This window comes from Myodes glareolus, chromosome 10 (genome assembly GCF_982192425.1).
Source record: "Myodes glareolus chromosome 10, mMyoGla1.1, whole genome shotgun sequence".
In the NCBI taxonomy this organism is placed as follows: domain Eukaryota; kingdom Metazoa; phylum Chordata; class Mammalia; order Rodentia; family Cricetidae; genus Myodes; species Myodes glareolus.
Window position 1 is genome coordinate 47,150,989 of NC_142035.1, and position 14,394 is coordinate 47,165,382.

The 14,394-nt window shown below is 44.6% G+C and overlaps 1 long non-coding RNA gene across 1 annotated transcript; it reads right to left on the bottom strand.

Annotated features, from left to right (window-relative positions):
- Positions 1-1,268: 1,268 nt before the first annotated feature.
- LOC146892549 (uncharacterized) lies at positions 1,269-13,340 on the bottom strand. The gene is made up of 2 exons (XR_015739072.1): positions 13,066-13,340; positions 1,269-1,969 (listed from the first exon to the last, which is right to left on the bottom strand). It is a non-coding gene; the product is annotated as an uncharacterized LOC146892549 (long non-coding RNA).
- Between the last annotated feature and the right edge of the window lie 1,054 nt (positions 13,341-14,394).

Consider the following 14,394-nt stretch of genomic DNA (forward strand, 5'->3'; position numbering starts at 1 on the left):
AAGGCCATGTCTGAGTTCATGGTCCTACTGCAGCCAGGATCTGTGGTGATGTCCTTGGCCGGTGCTAGCAGAGGGGTGTGCCTGGAAATTTCACTGACCCTGGGACAGCTGGCCCTGTCCCTTGCTGGATAGTGCAGCAGGAGAGCTGGTCACACCCCTCAGGGGAAAACTGGCCTCTGCACTCTGAGAAAGACGGCCCCACCCCTCACCACAGATGTGCACCTCACCTGGGCAGCACACTAGAGCTGACCCTGTGGTCAGGATGCAGGTGAGCTGACTCTGAGGGTCTGAGAGCAGGAGAACTGAATCCATACCACCACCCGTCTGCTATGCTGTGGCATAGATGAGGGAAAGATGCCCTCCCGACTCAGCCCTTTGCTACCTGTGGCTCCGCCCTTTGCTGCCTGTGGCAGGTGAGGGAGTTGGACCAGGGGTCACAAGAGTGAGAGAACTAGTCCTGCCCAGCACCAGCTGCAGCACACAAGAGAGCAGGCCCCGTATCCCGCCTGGGTAGCACACTAGAGCTGATCCTGTTGGTGGTGCTTAGGTGAGCCAGCCCTGAGGGAACGTGAGCAGACGAGCTGACTGCCCCAGCCTCGCATACCCCCTACAGCCATCAGGAGAGAGGGTCCTGCAGTTCACCTGGGCAAAACAGTAGAGCTAACCCTGGTAGTGTGAGTGTGATTGACCAAGATCTGAGAAGCCGAGAACAGAACTGGTCCTGCCCTTAGCTGCAGGCTGCACTGGGTGAGTTAGCTGAGGCAGTGATGGAGTGGTGGGGATAAGGGAAAGCTAGCCAGCTGACCAACCCAGCTACCACCCAGGCCCAGAACCAGGGCTATGAGTTGACCCACCCCAACATCCACCTCATCTATGAACTGTGGGAGCAGGTGAAGGGGCCAGACCTGCAGATCCGAAACAGCAGGAACTTCATGACACAGGCTAACAACAGGATATTCAAGAGGAGAGCCCATTCGCCATAGTATAACAGAAGCCAGGGTGCCACACCAGTGACTCATGGCAATGAACACTTGCAAAGATGAATGGACTAAAGGGTGAACTGTGTGATTCAACAGCTACACTACAGCTTCCACAACAAGATTCTTCTCCCTCTGTTTCGTTTCTTTCTTGTTTGATTTTTGGTTTTTCTTTCAAATTTGGTTTTGTTTTGGGGGGGGTAGGTTGCAGAGGCAGAGGGTAGATGCAAGGACATAGGGAAATAGGTAGAATTGGAATGCATGATGTGAAATCCACAAAGAATCAATAAAAAAATTTAAGATTTATTTTATTATGTATATAGTGTTCTGTCTGCATGTTTGTCTGCACACCAGAAGAGGGCACCAAATCTCATCATAGATGATTGTGAGCCACCATTGGTTGCTGAGAACTGAACTCAGGACCTCTTGAAGAGCAGTCAGTGCTCCTAACCTCTGAGCCATCCCTCCAGCCCCAACAAATTTTTTTTTAGAAAAAGTCAATCATAGAAATTCCGCACACACCCAAACCACAAGCTGTCAAGCCCTCATTCAAGTACCCTGCCACCCTCTGAAGTCTGCACCATCGACAGCAGCCTCTGAAGTCTGAGGTTCCAGCACCATCGACAGCAGCCTCTGAAGTCTGGGTTGCAGCAGTATTGACAGCAGCCTCTGAAGTCTGAGGTTCTGGCATCATCGACAGCAGCCTCTGAAGTCTGAGGCTCCCTCCAGCAGCATTGACAGCAGCCTCTCACTTCCTAGAATACACAACACTTAGCATTTTTTTTTAAAAGAAACAGCTTTATTAAGATATAACTTGCTGAACGTTGTCAACTACCATGGAAAATAGCATAATGGGGCACTTAACTGGTGGCTCAGTCAAGGAGGCCACCTCTTCTCTCTGTGTTTTTTCTTATGCTTCTTTTTCCCTTTTGAGAAGATCATCTTTCCTACCTCCACCACTCTTTCCCTCTTCTGTAGAACAGAATCCAAGCCTAGAAAGACAAGGACTTTCCTTCAAACAGCTGTGGCTGTGAAGTTGTAGACATGCCCCTGCCTCGTCCGGTCCCAGTCTTAGTGTCCACCTCTCCCTCTTCTCCATCCCTCTTCTCCATCCGTCTTCTCCACCTCTGCTTCTTCCAGACTCAGAGTCATCTATGTTAGCAGTCGTTTCTGCTGCTTTTGACCTGGGGAGTGGGTGTTCACATCCTCGGAACTCTCTTGCTCTTCCCTGCTTTGTCCTCAGGTAAGCTGGACACTTAGACTTTTCTGCTTTTTCTTTTCCTTTGCTTTTGGGGTTCAGGGGTTTCTGTTTCTGAGCCCCCAGACGCAGCCTTTACAGACACTAATGGTGATTGTGTGTGTATTTAGCTATTTGGTCTGCACCATGTCTTCCTTCTCTCTTGCTTTTCTTCTTCTTTTCTGTAACAATGTTAGCACTGGGTTCATTTTTCTTGAACTGTGGGTTTACAATACTTCAATATTAAATAAGTAGTTACCAGCTACTCGAAGCAGAAATGGGTTTGTTTTTCACTGTCTTAGAAAAATATACCAGGTTTCTTGGTGCTTCTTCTTGTAAGTTGTTAAGAAACTGGAATAATTGCAAATTACATGACTGTTTGGCAATTGTCTGCATGCTTACACGATTCTGTCAGGGCCCAACCTCCCTCAATAGCTTTTGCTGTTCGCGCTTTTGTTTCAGACTCCACAAAGGCAATGACTGGATCTCCAGTGGTTAGGACATGTACTTATGATGTAAACCACACTGTAATGTCCCAAATATTCTTCCAATCCAGCTGTAACATTTTAAGGAAATAACATTTTTTTTAAGTGAGGCTTCTCTGAATGCCCTGGGACTTACTTTGTGGTCCAGGCTTGCCTAGAACTCATGGATCTATGCCCAGAGAATAATTCTTGTAATAAACAAGAATAGTATTTCCAAGAAGTAGTGACTCATGCTTTTAATCCCAGCACTCAGGAGGCAGAAGCAGACAGATCTCTGAGTCTGAGGCCAAAACACTAGAAAAACACAGAAAAACACTACCTTGAAAAGCAAAACAAAGAACCCAAGACCAGTATTAATGTGTAACAGCTATATAGCCTAAGCATTTTGAAATGTCACACTTTATTAATAGGTACAAACTTAAAATACATACATAATTTGCAAAGTATACAAATCCCTGTTTAATATGTATAAGCCAATTATTTTTAGCAGACTTACACAATAACACAATCAATTTTAGAATATTTTACTAATGCAAAGAGGCACTGTATTCCTAGCTAGCTTTACCTGTCAACTTGGCCTGCAGTTGTCTGGGAAGGGTGACTCAGTTGAGGGATGCCCAGATAAGATGGGCTTGTAGACATCAATTGTGGGGAGAATGTGTTGATTATTGAGAGATGGAGAAGAGCGCAGCCTACAGTGGCCAGCGCCATTGCCTGGGCAGGTATTCCTGAACTGTCTGAGAAAGCTAGCTGAGCATGACCTGCGAGGGAGCCGCCAAGCAGTGTTCCTCCACGCTTTCTGCTTCGGGTTCCTGCTTGAGCTCCTGCCTAGACTTCCCTTGGTGATGGACCTGGAAGAATAAGCTAGGTAAATTGTCTCCTCCCCTAAGCTACTTTCAGTCAGGGTTTCATCAGAGCAATGGAAAGGAAACAGGACGCCCTGACCACCACCTTTCTGCTGCCCCTTCCCTGTCAATACTCCCAGGTACAAACCTTTGCCTGAACATGTCTTTTCATTTTCCTTGCATATACCCAGAGTGGAATTGTGGAATCCTATAGTAAGGCTGTTTCTATGGTTTAGCCATTTAAGGAACTACTGGTCTCTTCTCCAAAGTGGCTGCACAACAATGAATGAAGACTCCTATGTCTGCTTATCCTCGGCAACACTTGGTCCTTCCTAACCGTTCACCGTAGACTCTCCAGTGAGTATGACTACGCATCTGTTCTCATTTTCATTTCCACAATAGCTAATGATGCTGAGCATCTTATGTGCTTATTAGTCACTGGTCTTTCAAGCTAGCCATTGGTCTCTCTCACTAGCCATTAGTCCTTCTCTCTAGACGTTAGTCCCTCTCCCTAGACATTGGTCTCTCTTACTAGCTCTAACTAAGACATCCAGCACTGTATTAAATAAGAGCAGAGAAAGAGGACTTTCTGGGTAAGATTTAGGTCATCATAGCAGAGTAACAAGGGGAAGGGAATATTGCATCACTGGATCCGTTGTTTCCCACCTCCAGGAGCTCTCCCCCCCCATTAGACGACTTGGACCACTAGATGCTGAGACCATCATCGACAAAGACATCAGCCGACCAGCCTCTTCCAAAAAATCTCCCACAGAAGCCTTGTCAGTAGCAATCCTGTAGAAGGACCCCTAGCGACAGCAACCCTGGGACTTTCCTAAATGCTCCAAGAAAGAACCCAAGAACATCACCCACCAACAATGCACAAGCCTTGAAGAGCATTGCAGGATTGCCTGCCTGGCCTAGCAGCAGCAAGAGTGCTAGAGCGGCCAGCTCAGCCAGCCCCAGCCAACACGTATGCTTTTACGCCTACTTCATTTTCCCAACCTCTCTTGAAGCTAAAACCATTGACACAATTCTGGACAAACTATAAGAGGAAGTGTGCTCATGACGTCCCTGTATGGGGTAACAACCTGATACTTCCCATGAATCCACTAGCCGCGCTTAGTTTATATTGGATGGCCTATTCTTTCTTGTTTTTGAGTAAGATAAGCTTACATTTAATTTTGGGAAAGAGGTTTCAGAGCCTGGTATAGTCTGTAAACATCTTAACTAGGATATTAGTTGCAGTGTTTAGCTGAACGTTTAGCCAATTATCTCCAAGTGAACCTTACACAGACGTGGCACTGGATCCTTCCAAGCTCTTCTGTAGCATCCTTCCTTCTTTCTAGAATAGTCAATCAAATAGCAAGACGGACCCAGTCCACTCCTGTGTTTTGCCTTACAGAGTTTTCTTTTTTCTTTTCTCCGTACTCTTTTTGTTTTCAAAGAACAGAGACTGGCCTGGCTTGCAGGGTCTCTATGGCTCAGGCTCCTGAGAGGTGAGGCTGTTTTGTGTTATCTAGTTTCTCATATTTATCTCTCCTTTTTCAGTTTACCCTAAATACTAATGGACATAGAATTTAAAAGTAAATAAAATTATCTACAAAACTGTTGATGGTTTGCCAGTTTCAGAACTAGCTCCTTAGGGTTTAATTGAAGCTCGGTGTTTTAGTAAGGAAAGGAAAACACTTTCTAAATTTTTTTAAAGAAAAATAAAAGAAAATAAGTAAAGGAAAAAATAGAGGGCCAGCAAAATGGTTAATCAGGTAAAGGGACTTGCCTGATGACTTGAATTCTATCCCCAGGACCTACATGATAGAAGGCAAGAACTAACTCCTGCAAGTTGTTCTCTGATCTCCACACTTAGACAAGCTTACACACACACACGCGCACACACACACACACACACACACACACTCAATAAATGTAATAAAGAATTAAAAGAACAAAAGGGTATAGAAAGTTATAGATATAAAGTATGGCTTTGGTAAATGTTAAAAGAAATACTTCCAGATTTAAAAAGGAATTTTAAATAATAATTTTGTTCCAAGGATGATTAGTTTAAAATAAAACTAAGACTGAAGACAAAAACCAAAACTCTGACACACATTGTAAAGGTTTGTCAGGAAGTAACTCCTGCAGCCAGGCACAGATGTGCATACAAAAAGCAAGTTGTAGAAAGAGTAGAGAATGTTATTACCTCGGTCCAGGGAGAGGGATCCAAGTCTTACCACAGGCTGATGGCAGACATCCAGCTGTAACTGGGGGCACAAAAAGACGTCACCCAGATCCCCTTTCATCTTCCCATGGATCCCCTGGTCCTTGGTTCAAAACTGACGCTGGGGGCAGGAGTCCTTGAAGGACCCAGGAGGGATGAGAAAGTGCCCCGTGTACATCTGTGCTGTAGTTTTGAAAGCATACAAAGGAATTTAGAATGGTTGGAGATGGTTGCCCAGGGCATGGAGAGGAAGGGGCGGTTCCGGTTTGTGAAAGAAACCTCTTACGCAAGAGCATTTCTCACGGTGTTGCATACGTTTTCTTTCAGGTTTTTAAAGTCAAAAGTATCATTCTCAGGACCTAGGCTGTCATCAAGTCATAACTGTGGTCAAACAGAATTACAAGGAAGAAGACATTTTCCTTCCTTTGCTTTCATCCCCAGATAGAGAAGTTTATGATTTTGAACTAGACAGCCAAGGAGGAGACCTTTGAAGTCGCATGACTGAGCGGAGCCCATTGGAGAGAGAGTCTGTTAAGTCAACAAGGTCTAGGAAAAAATAAGAATAGATAAATGTCTTTGTCATTCTCGTTCACCATTCTGGAAATGGATGAACTCAGAGTGTGCCACTGAGATCCTACGGTCTTAGGAAATCAGTGTGGATCAGAGCAATAGACACAGACCTAAACCCTGTAGAAAGCCTCCAACCCAGTGGTGGAAGTTGGGCAGTTTACCGTGAACAAGGGTTCCTAAGAACACAGAAACTTTGCAATGGGTATAAGAGAAATCAAAGTTCTGATAAGGACAGGACCTCAGAAAGAAGGTGCTAGAACCTGGGGGAGGGCCAAGAGCAGGAAAGAGGAAAGGTCTCCTGAACCTCTGATCCAGCAGAAAGCCTGCTCAAAAGTGGGGACAGGGGCTAGTTGGCAAGATGGCTCCACGTGGAAAGGCATTTGTCTCTAAGCCTAATGATCTTCAAACTCTAGCACCCAAATGGGTGAAAGGAGAGAATCAGCTCCCAAAAGTTGTCCTCTGACCAACACCGAGTGGGGAGGGGAGAGATGAGAGGGAGAATAAATAAATAAATAATAAATTAATTAATTAATTAATTAATTTAATGTGGGCTATGGGATAATGCTCTTGTACACTGTAAAGATTTGTCACTCGTATTGATTTAATAAAACACTAATTGGTCAATACCCAGGCAGGAAGTATAGGCAGGATGACCAGAGTAGGAGAATTCTGGGAAGAGGAAAGACAGAGATGTGGTCTCAAGCCAGACACTGAGGAAGCAAGATGAGAATACCTCACTGAGAAAAGGTACCAAGCCATATGACTAAACATAGATAAGAATTATAGGTTAAGTTTTAAGAGCTAGTTAGCAATAGGCCTGAGCAATAGGCCAAACAGTTGCAGGGGTGACAGGTGGTTAGATATAAAGTACACACACACACACACACACAGAGAGAGAGAGAGAGAGAGAGAGAGAGAGAGAGAAATCCACACCAGCTACCTCTCAAGTACCAGGGTTTCATACCATGTGTTTCAAAGAATGAAGATGTCAGGTGAAATTATCTCAAGTAAGGCTAGTCACTCACAGGGTTGGAGGCTGGGGCAGGAGACCCAAGAGCTCCCCTCTGCTTACCTACAGACTTTAGAGGGGAAGGGTCTCTGGGCTTGGTAGGCTAGGAAAGGATAGGGGCTGTCACCTGCTATGAGTTCAGCACTTGATAAGACGGAAGGCTGATCCCTCTACAAGGGCAGCACCCGTGACCAAACTGATGGAAAGTGTAGGGGTGTGTGTGCATGAGTGTGTGTATCAGAGTGTGTGTGTGAGTGAGTGAGTGTGTGTGTGTGTGTGTGTGTGTGTGTGTGTTGTAAAGGGGATTTACTAAAGGAATTTACCACCAATAGTGGGGGCCCATCAACAAGTCATCCGCCTACTGGAGAGACTGAGAATCTAGAAGTTGTTCCGCCCACCGAGCTATGTTCCTCACAGTTCCAGTATGTGCTGAAGGCCAGGAAGATTCCTCTTTATCCAGTCACTGGTCTTGAGTCCACATTTACCCCAACAGGGCTTGATTCTGATGTCCCAATGGAGCACTCACAAGCTGGTAGCGAAGACAGGTGTGCCCAGCTGCTTTTCCTCAGACGTCCTAATGTCTGAACCTGGTGGGAAGAGGCCCCCCACCTCGAGGGAGGACCTCCTTTCAGTTGTGCCTTCCCAGAAATGCCCTCACAGACCTCCCAGAGATGTGTCTTCCAGGCAACTACAAATCCAACCAAGTTGACAAGATTGACCATTCTGGAGAATGGCAGGGGTGGGATGGAGACCACAGAACGCCTCGTATACATGTATGAAATTTAATCCGTCAAAAAGATAACCAACACAATCTGAGTAAATGACAAAAATGGGTATATTTAAGTAAATTACAAACAAAAAGTGATGTGTCATAATCAAACAGATTAAAAAGTGATGTATCATAATCCCAGTGCTTTGAGGGTTGAGGCAGAAGGGACCAGGAGTTCAAGAATAGCCTCAGCTATATAGTGAGTTCTAGGCTGGCCTAAGCTACATGAGGCCATGGCAAACAAAACAAAACAACACCTTTTAAATAGACTATGTATGTGTGAATAAGGCTACGGTTATTTAATTCAAGTCAGAACTCCAGATGTTAGAAGAAAACTACACCAGACAGTGAGACTCCAGATACTCCAAGGTAACTTTCATTATTTGGGTTTTGGAGGGTTTTTTTAATCAACAAGAATAAAATAAAGACAGTCTAAAGCCCAAGAGGAAATGATTATAGACACCAGGACAAATGTAACTGATAACTTTCACCCTGGGAAATCATATATCCCCCCAGGCAGATAACTGCCTCCTCAATGAAACTCAGCCTAAAGATAGGACTCTCAGGGGAAATGCTTGCTGGGCCCAGGAGGAAGAAACCAAGGCAGTGTAAAGTAACTTCTCATGATAAGGGGGGGGGGGGGAGAGAGCAGAACTTTGCCCTCTCCAGAACGGAAAATTTACTATAAGAGATATGTCCACCCTCTGAAGACAGGCTGGGCCTCCAGATCCAGTGAAGTTTGCCCTTAGAGACCAGAGATGTTCAAGGGTCCCTGGAGAAAACTCCACTCACTCCATGTGACCATCAGGTGCGCTGAGGAAGTCTTGGCATGGCAAATAAAAATTTTAATTTTTCTTTTCAATATGGGATCTTTCTTCTCTGCCTTAATCAGTAAACTGGGGGCCCTTCCTAAGTAAATGTATATAGTAGCCAGTGTTGGCAGGAATGTACAAAAGGTAAAGGGGATATCACTGTCAGCTCCAGTCTTGGAATCTGCCATATTAGAAAGACGGCACAACACCGGGAATCCTCAACATAAAAATCCAGCTAAACTCCGTAACTAAGCCAGGATGTTTACAGACTATACCAAGCACTGAAACCTCTCTCCCAAAATTAGATGTAAGCGCATCTTACAGAGAGAGAAAGAGAGAGAGAGGCATGGGTAGTGGATTCATTGGAAGTATAAAATTCCGTTACCCCAAACAGGGACGCCATGAACACACTTCCCTTTATATCTTGTCCAGAATTGTGCTGATGCTTTTAACTTCAAAGGAGTTTGGGAAAATGAAGTGTGTAAAAACATAAGAGTTGGTTTATTTGTTTCTATTTTTTTTTTAATTGTTCTCATTGAGCTATATATTTTTCTCTGCTCCCGTCCCTTCCTCCCCACTCCCATTCTACCTTCTCCCATGACCCCCGTGCTCCCAATTTACTCAGCAGATCTTGTCTTTTTCTACTTGGTTTATTTGTTTCTTTATCTTAAAAGATTTCTTTGTGTAAAGAAAATGTTAATCCGACCAATCGAGAATAAGACCACTACCACTGTTTAAAGCCAAATTTGAAGCAAGCTTTAATTAAATACTGACCAGGCGGATGGGCACTGGCCAGGCCCATAGCCAGGCTCCCAGGAAATAGCCCAGAATCAAGTATAGCAAGGGCTGAAGAAGGAAAACCCATAATTCATTGCATTTTCCATCGGGTCCAATCAGGAGCAAGCATGCATCCTGACCTATTTTCTGCTTGTGGACCTCCCACCCACGTGTGATCGAGCACATCCAGTGCAGTTGGGTCAAACAAACTCGTTTAGGGGGATGAAAACCCTGTGGCTTGTTATCTCTCATAAACAAAGGTCTCCAGCATTTCAGGGACTGTCTGTCCTTGGGCAAGGGGCTTGCAGATCAGAGGCATTTTTATTTCATGGTTCTATTAGGCATAATAATTAAAGTTTAAAAATGTAACTTTGACTCTCAAAGAGACTGTAAGGTGAGTTTTTTGGCATCTGTTGCTGTGACCATGGAGTCCCTGGCCCCTCAAGAGACAGAAGTCAGCCATCCTAGTTACTTGTGCCTTAATAACCGAATAGATTAAGACAGTCATTCAAAAAAATGTCATAGGAGCCTATCATCTCTATCTCTGCAATGACCCAAAAGGTCAAGCTAAGCAGCCCCCTTTCCATAGCCTAATGAAGATGGCAGCCACGTGGGAGAAAGGCAGCCACATGGGGGAAAGTTGTCCGTTAGATTTTACTCGGAGGTCTTAGTTGGGGAAATAGTTTCCGACGTCTGCTGACACCCCAGGGTGAACAGAGGCCTTCCTGACCCTGACTAAAAGAATGTTAAAGAGAGTATTCTCTAAAACAGTTCTCCATTCTGCATCCTCCCAGCCTCAAGGACGTCTTAGAGACAAGCTGAGCTGACTGATTTCTGTCAACTTGACACAAACCTAGACTTATCTGGCAATGGAAGTCTTAATTGAGGAATTGCCTACATCAGTTGGCCTTTGGGCAAGTCTATGGGGTTTTCATTTTTTGTTTTGTTTTGGATTTGAGACAGGGTTTCTCTCTGTAGCCCTGGCTGTCCTGGAACTTGCTCTGTAGACCACCCTGGCCTCAAACTCAGAAATCTACCTGTCTCTGCCTTCCAAGTGATGGCATAAAAGGCGTGTGTCACTGCCCATCTGGAATTTTCTTAATTAATGATTGATTTGGGAGGGCCCAGATTACTGTGGAAGGTGCCACCACTGGGCAGTGGTTCTCAATAATATAAGAAAGTAGGCTGAGCAAGCCAGTGTGTAGCATCCCCCCATGGTTCCAGCCTCTGCTACTGCTGGAGTTCCTGCCCTGACTTCTCTCAGTGTTTGACCGTGATCAGGATATGTGAGCCGAATAAATCTTGCAACCCACAATGTGCTTTTGGTCAGTGTTTTCTTTTACCACACCACCAGAGAATCAAACTAAGATACAAGGCCATTTAAAATCGAGAACCATTTAACATGTAAACATTGTCTTTAAACAAGCGGAAAAGGATATCTTCCTTGTAAATACAAAGGCAACCCCCATGTATAAGTCCACTTGTAGCCCCGTTTCCACCCTCTGGTTGGAAACTTAATTTGTGTTTTGGTTGTAAATTCTTTTTTTCCCCACTGCTGAGATACTACAAACTCAATGATTACAACATCATTCTGTATTTCTTTTAATTTTGTACCATTAGATTCCTTCTTAAAAGTGTGTGTATGTGTGTGTGTGTGTGTGTGTGTGTGTGTGTGTGTGTGTATTAGAGAGAGATTTGTAACTATTGATGCCTCCTTTCCAATCCAAGGGATCTCACTCCTAAGCTCAAAGTTAATATAATGAAGACAGCTGTAGTCAGGACTGGATGTCCCTGATAATCTGACAATGGCACAAGGGGGCCTGTGTCATTACTAAAGTAAAAGTTCTGGTGGTTCTCAGTCCTCCAAGACTTACAGACTCAAATCTGTCAGCATCTGCCTTTAGCTTCAGCGTTGTACTAACATCAGGGCTCTTGTGCAGCTCCTGATGGACAGGGGCCTGGTGTTTCGGCACTAACCCCAGCAGATCACTGTATGGTGGTTTGAGTGGTTTTGATGCCTTAGTCGTGGCATCCTCTCTCCTAGATTCCCACCAAACGATGATCCTTTCATCTCAGTTCTGAGGAGGAAACTTCTGGTTCCCAAGTAGGCCTAATTTCCCTGTTTAGCGCCAAAAAAGTGATAGACGATGGATCCTTGGCTTTCATCAGTCTATGATGAAGAGGTCAAAGACTTAGAGAGGGGAACCGAGGCAGCAAATGACAATACTTATTTAGGACCAGAATGTTTGTGACCTAGAGTTTTATGATCCCCTTTTTATCCTATTTCTAAACAACACACCTCATAAATTTAACACTTTAAAAGTCCATTTACGAAAGAAAATGCTTTAAGATAAAGAAAATAAGTAAATTGATACTGGAGAGGAGAGTCCATACATAAGAGCATTGACCATTCTTGCAAAGGACCCAGGTTCAATTCTTAGCATCTATATGGCAGCTCAGAACTCCAGCGCCCCCTTCTGGCTTCCAAGGGCACTAGGTAGACATTCAGTGTGCTTACATGCATTCAGGCAAAACACCCATACACATAAATAAAAAAGAAAATAAGTAAACCAGCTCATGTTTTTACATGGTCCTTTATCCAACCTCCTTTGAAGCCAAAAACACTGACCCAATTCTGGATAAGGCACAGGTAACGTGTTCAGCGACTCCTGAGAAACGCCTTTCTCCTGTAGAAGCCATGATTGACATCACCTTTCTTTGTTCCTCCAGTTTTACTGTGAACTTAATGCCTGTACCTGGAGAAGTGGTGCCGTGGCCATGAGAAAACAAATGTAGGGAGAAACGTGAACATGCAAAGATAACAAAGCAGAAATAGAGAGAGAACCTAGTTGTCTGGTGGCGCTGTACAGTCCCCAAAGTCACATCAGACAGGCAATTTCTAACATCTGGGTTCCTTCGGGTTGCGAAACCTTATGTTTTTCAATTCCATCACATCAGATGTTTCTCTTGCTTGCAGCTAAGCATCCTACCTGACACACACCATTTAGGAGACTAACTTATACTTTGGACGGCAGAGATCACAGCTATGAGTATTGCCTTTAACGAGTTTGTTAGTCAGCTCTCTGTTTCGATTACTAATACCTGGAAGAAAACATTCAAAAGGGAGAAAGCGGGGTTTTTGTTTCATGACTCAAGCAGTTTCGGTCCATGGTTGCTTAACTCTGTTGTGTTGGGTGAGTGGCAGTTCAAGGCTTCACGGCAGGAGGACGTCATAGAGGAGACTTTTACTGCATGGCATCCAGGAACTAGAAACAGGAAGGTCAGTGGAGCATGAACCCAGAGTCAGATATTAGAATGAAAGCTGAAAGATCAGAGAAGCAGAGCAGCCAGCCGCTAGAGAAATCTTACCTCTACAAATTCTCAGATCAAATGGGGTGATCCTATCTCTATGAATCCTCAGACTGAATGGGTCAGGGAAATCCTGTCTCTCTGAATCCTCAGACTGAATGGGCTCAAGATCATGTCTCCATCAGCCTTTTATTCCTGTCTCCACCTCCCTAGTGCTGGAATCAAAGGTGTGAGTCACCACCACTGACCAACTCTGTTTCTCTTTTAGACTGGTTCAATCTCGTGTAGCCCAGAGTGGCTCCTGATCTTCCTGCTTCCTCCTTCCAAGTGCGGGGATTAAAGGTGTGTGCCACTACTGCCTGGCCTCTATGGTTTACTATGAGTTTACTATGGCTAGCTCCACCCTCTGATCTCCAGGCAGGCTGTATTTATCAGAACACAAAATATCATTCAACAGATCAGAGTCTTAATACCCCCTACAAGGGCATGTCCCCAGTGACCTAACTTCTTCACCTCAGTCCTACCTCCCAAAGGTTCTAAGATTTTAAAACCAAGCATCTAACACAGGAAGACATTTCATAGAGAACTATATGAAGAGAGAACACATTCTAGGCCCAATGTCAAGGGAACATATAAATAAGATAACTTAAAATTGTGGTAAGTGAAGAAAATAAATAAAAGAAAAATGGCTCATCACAACTGACCACTACTTTAAAACAACGGGATGAGGGCATGTGGTAGAAAATGTAAAATGCCAAATCCACAAACGTTCTCACTCGATCCACTAGGAGGCAGAAGAGCGTCCCCTCTGGCTAGGCTCGCTCGGGTTCCCAAATCCCCTCAGGAAGTAAATGACCGAGGTGGACAGGAGAGGGGGTACGGGAGGAGGGCATCTGTAACGTGTCAAGTGTTCGTGGTATCCTCATCTTTGCAAGCAAGAGTTTGACTGCTCAAGGAAATAAAAAAAAATGAAAAAAAATAAAAAATAAAAAGAACGCGGAATGGAGAGAGAGAGCGAACACAGAGAGAGTCACGGGGAGAGCTGGAGAAGAGGAAAGACTCCAGACAGTGACGGGCTGAAGGGGTGGGGCTTGAACCTTAAGTGCAACGGAAACCTTCACAGGTTTTTCAATGTCACCGCCGAACACTGTCCCCCAGGAAAGTCCCCCAGGAAAGGGCTGCGCTACATACAAGAAAGCCAAGAAAAGATAAAAGCTATTTACTAAAATGGATAAGAAGGAAATCATGACATTTGAAAGACAATAGATGGGCTGTGCTGGTGGCACAGGCCTTTAGTCTCAGCACTCAGGAGCCAGAAGTAGGTGGAACTCTGTGAGTTCAGAGCCAGCATGGTCTTTAGTGAGTTCTAGACAGCCAGAGCTACATAGT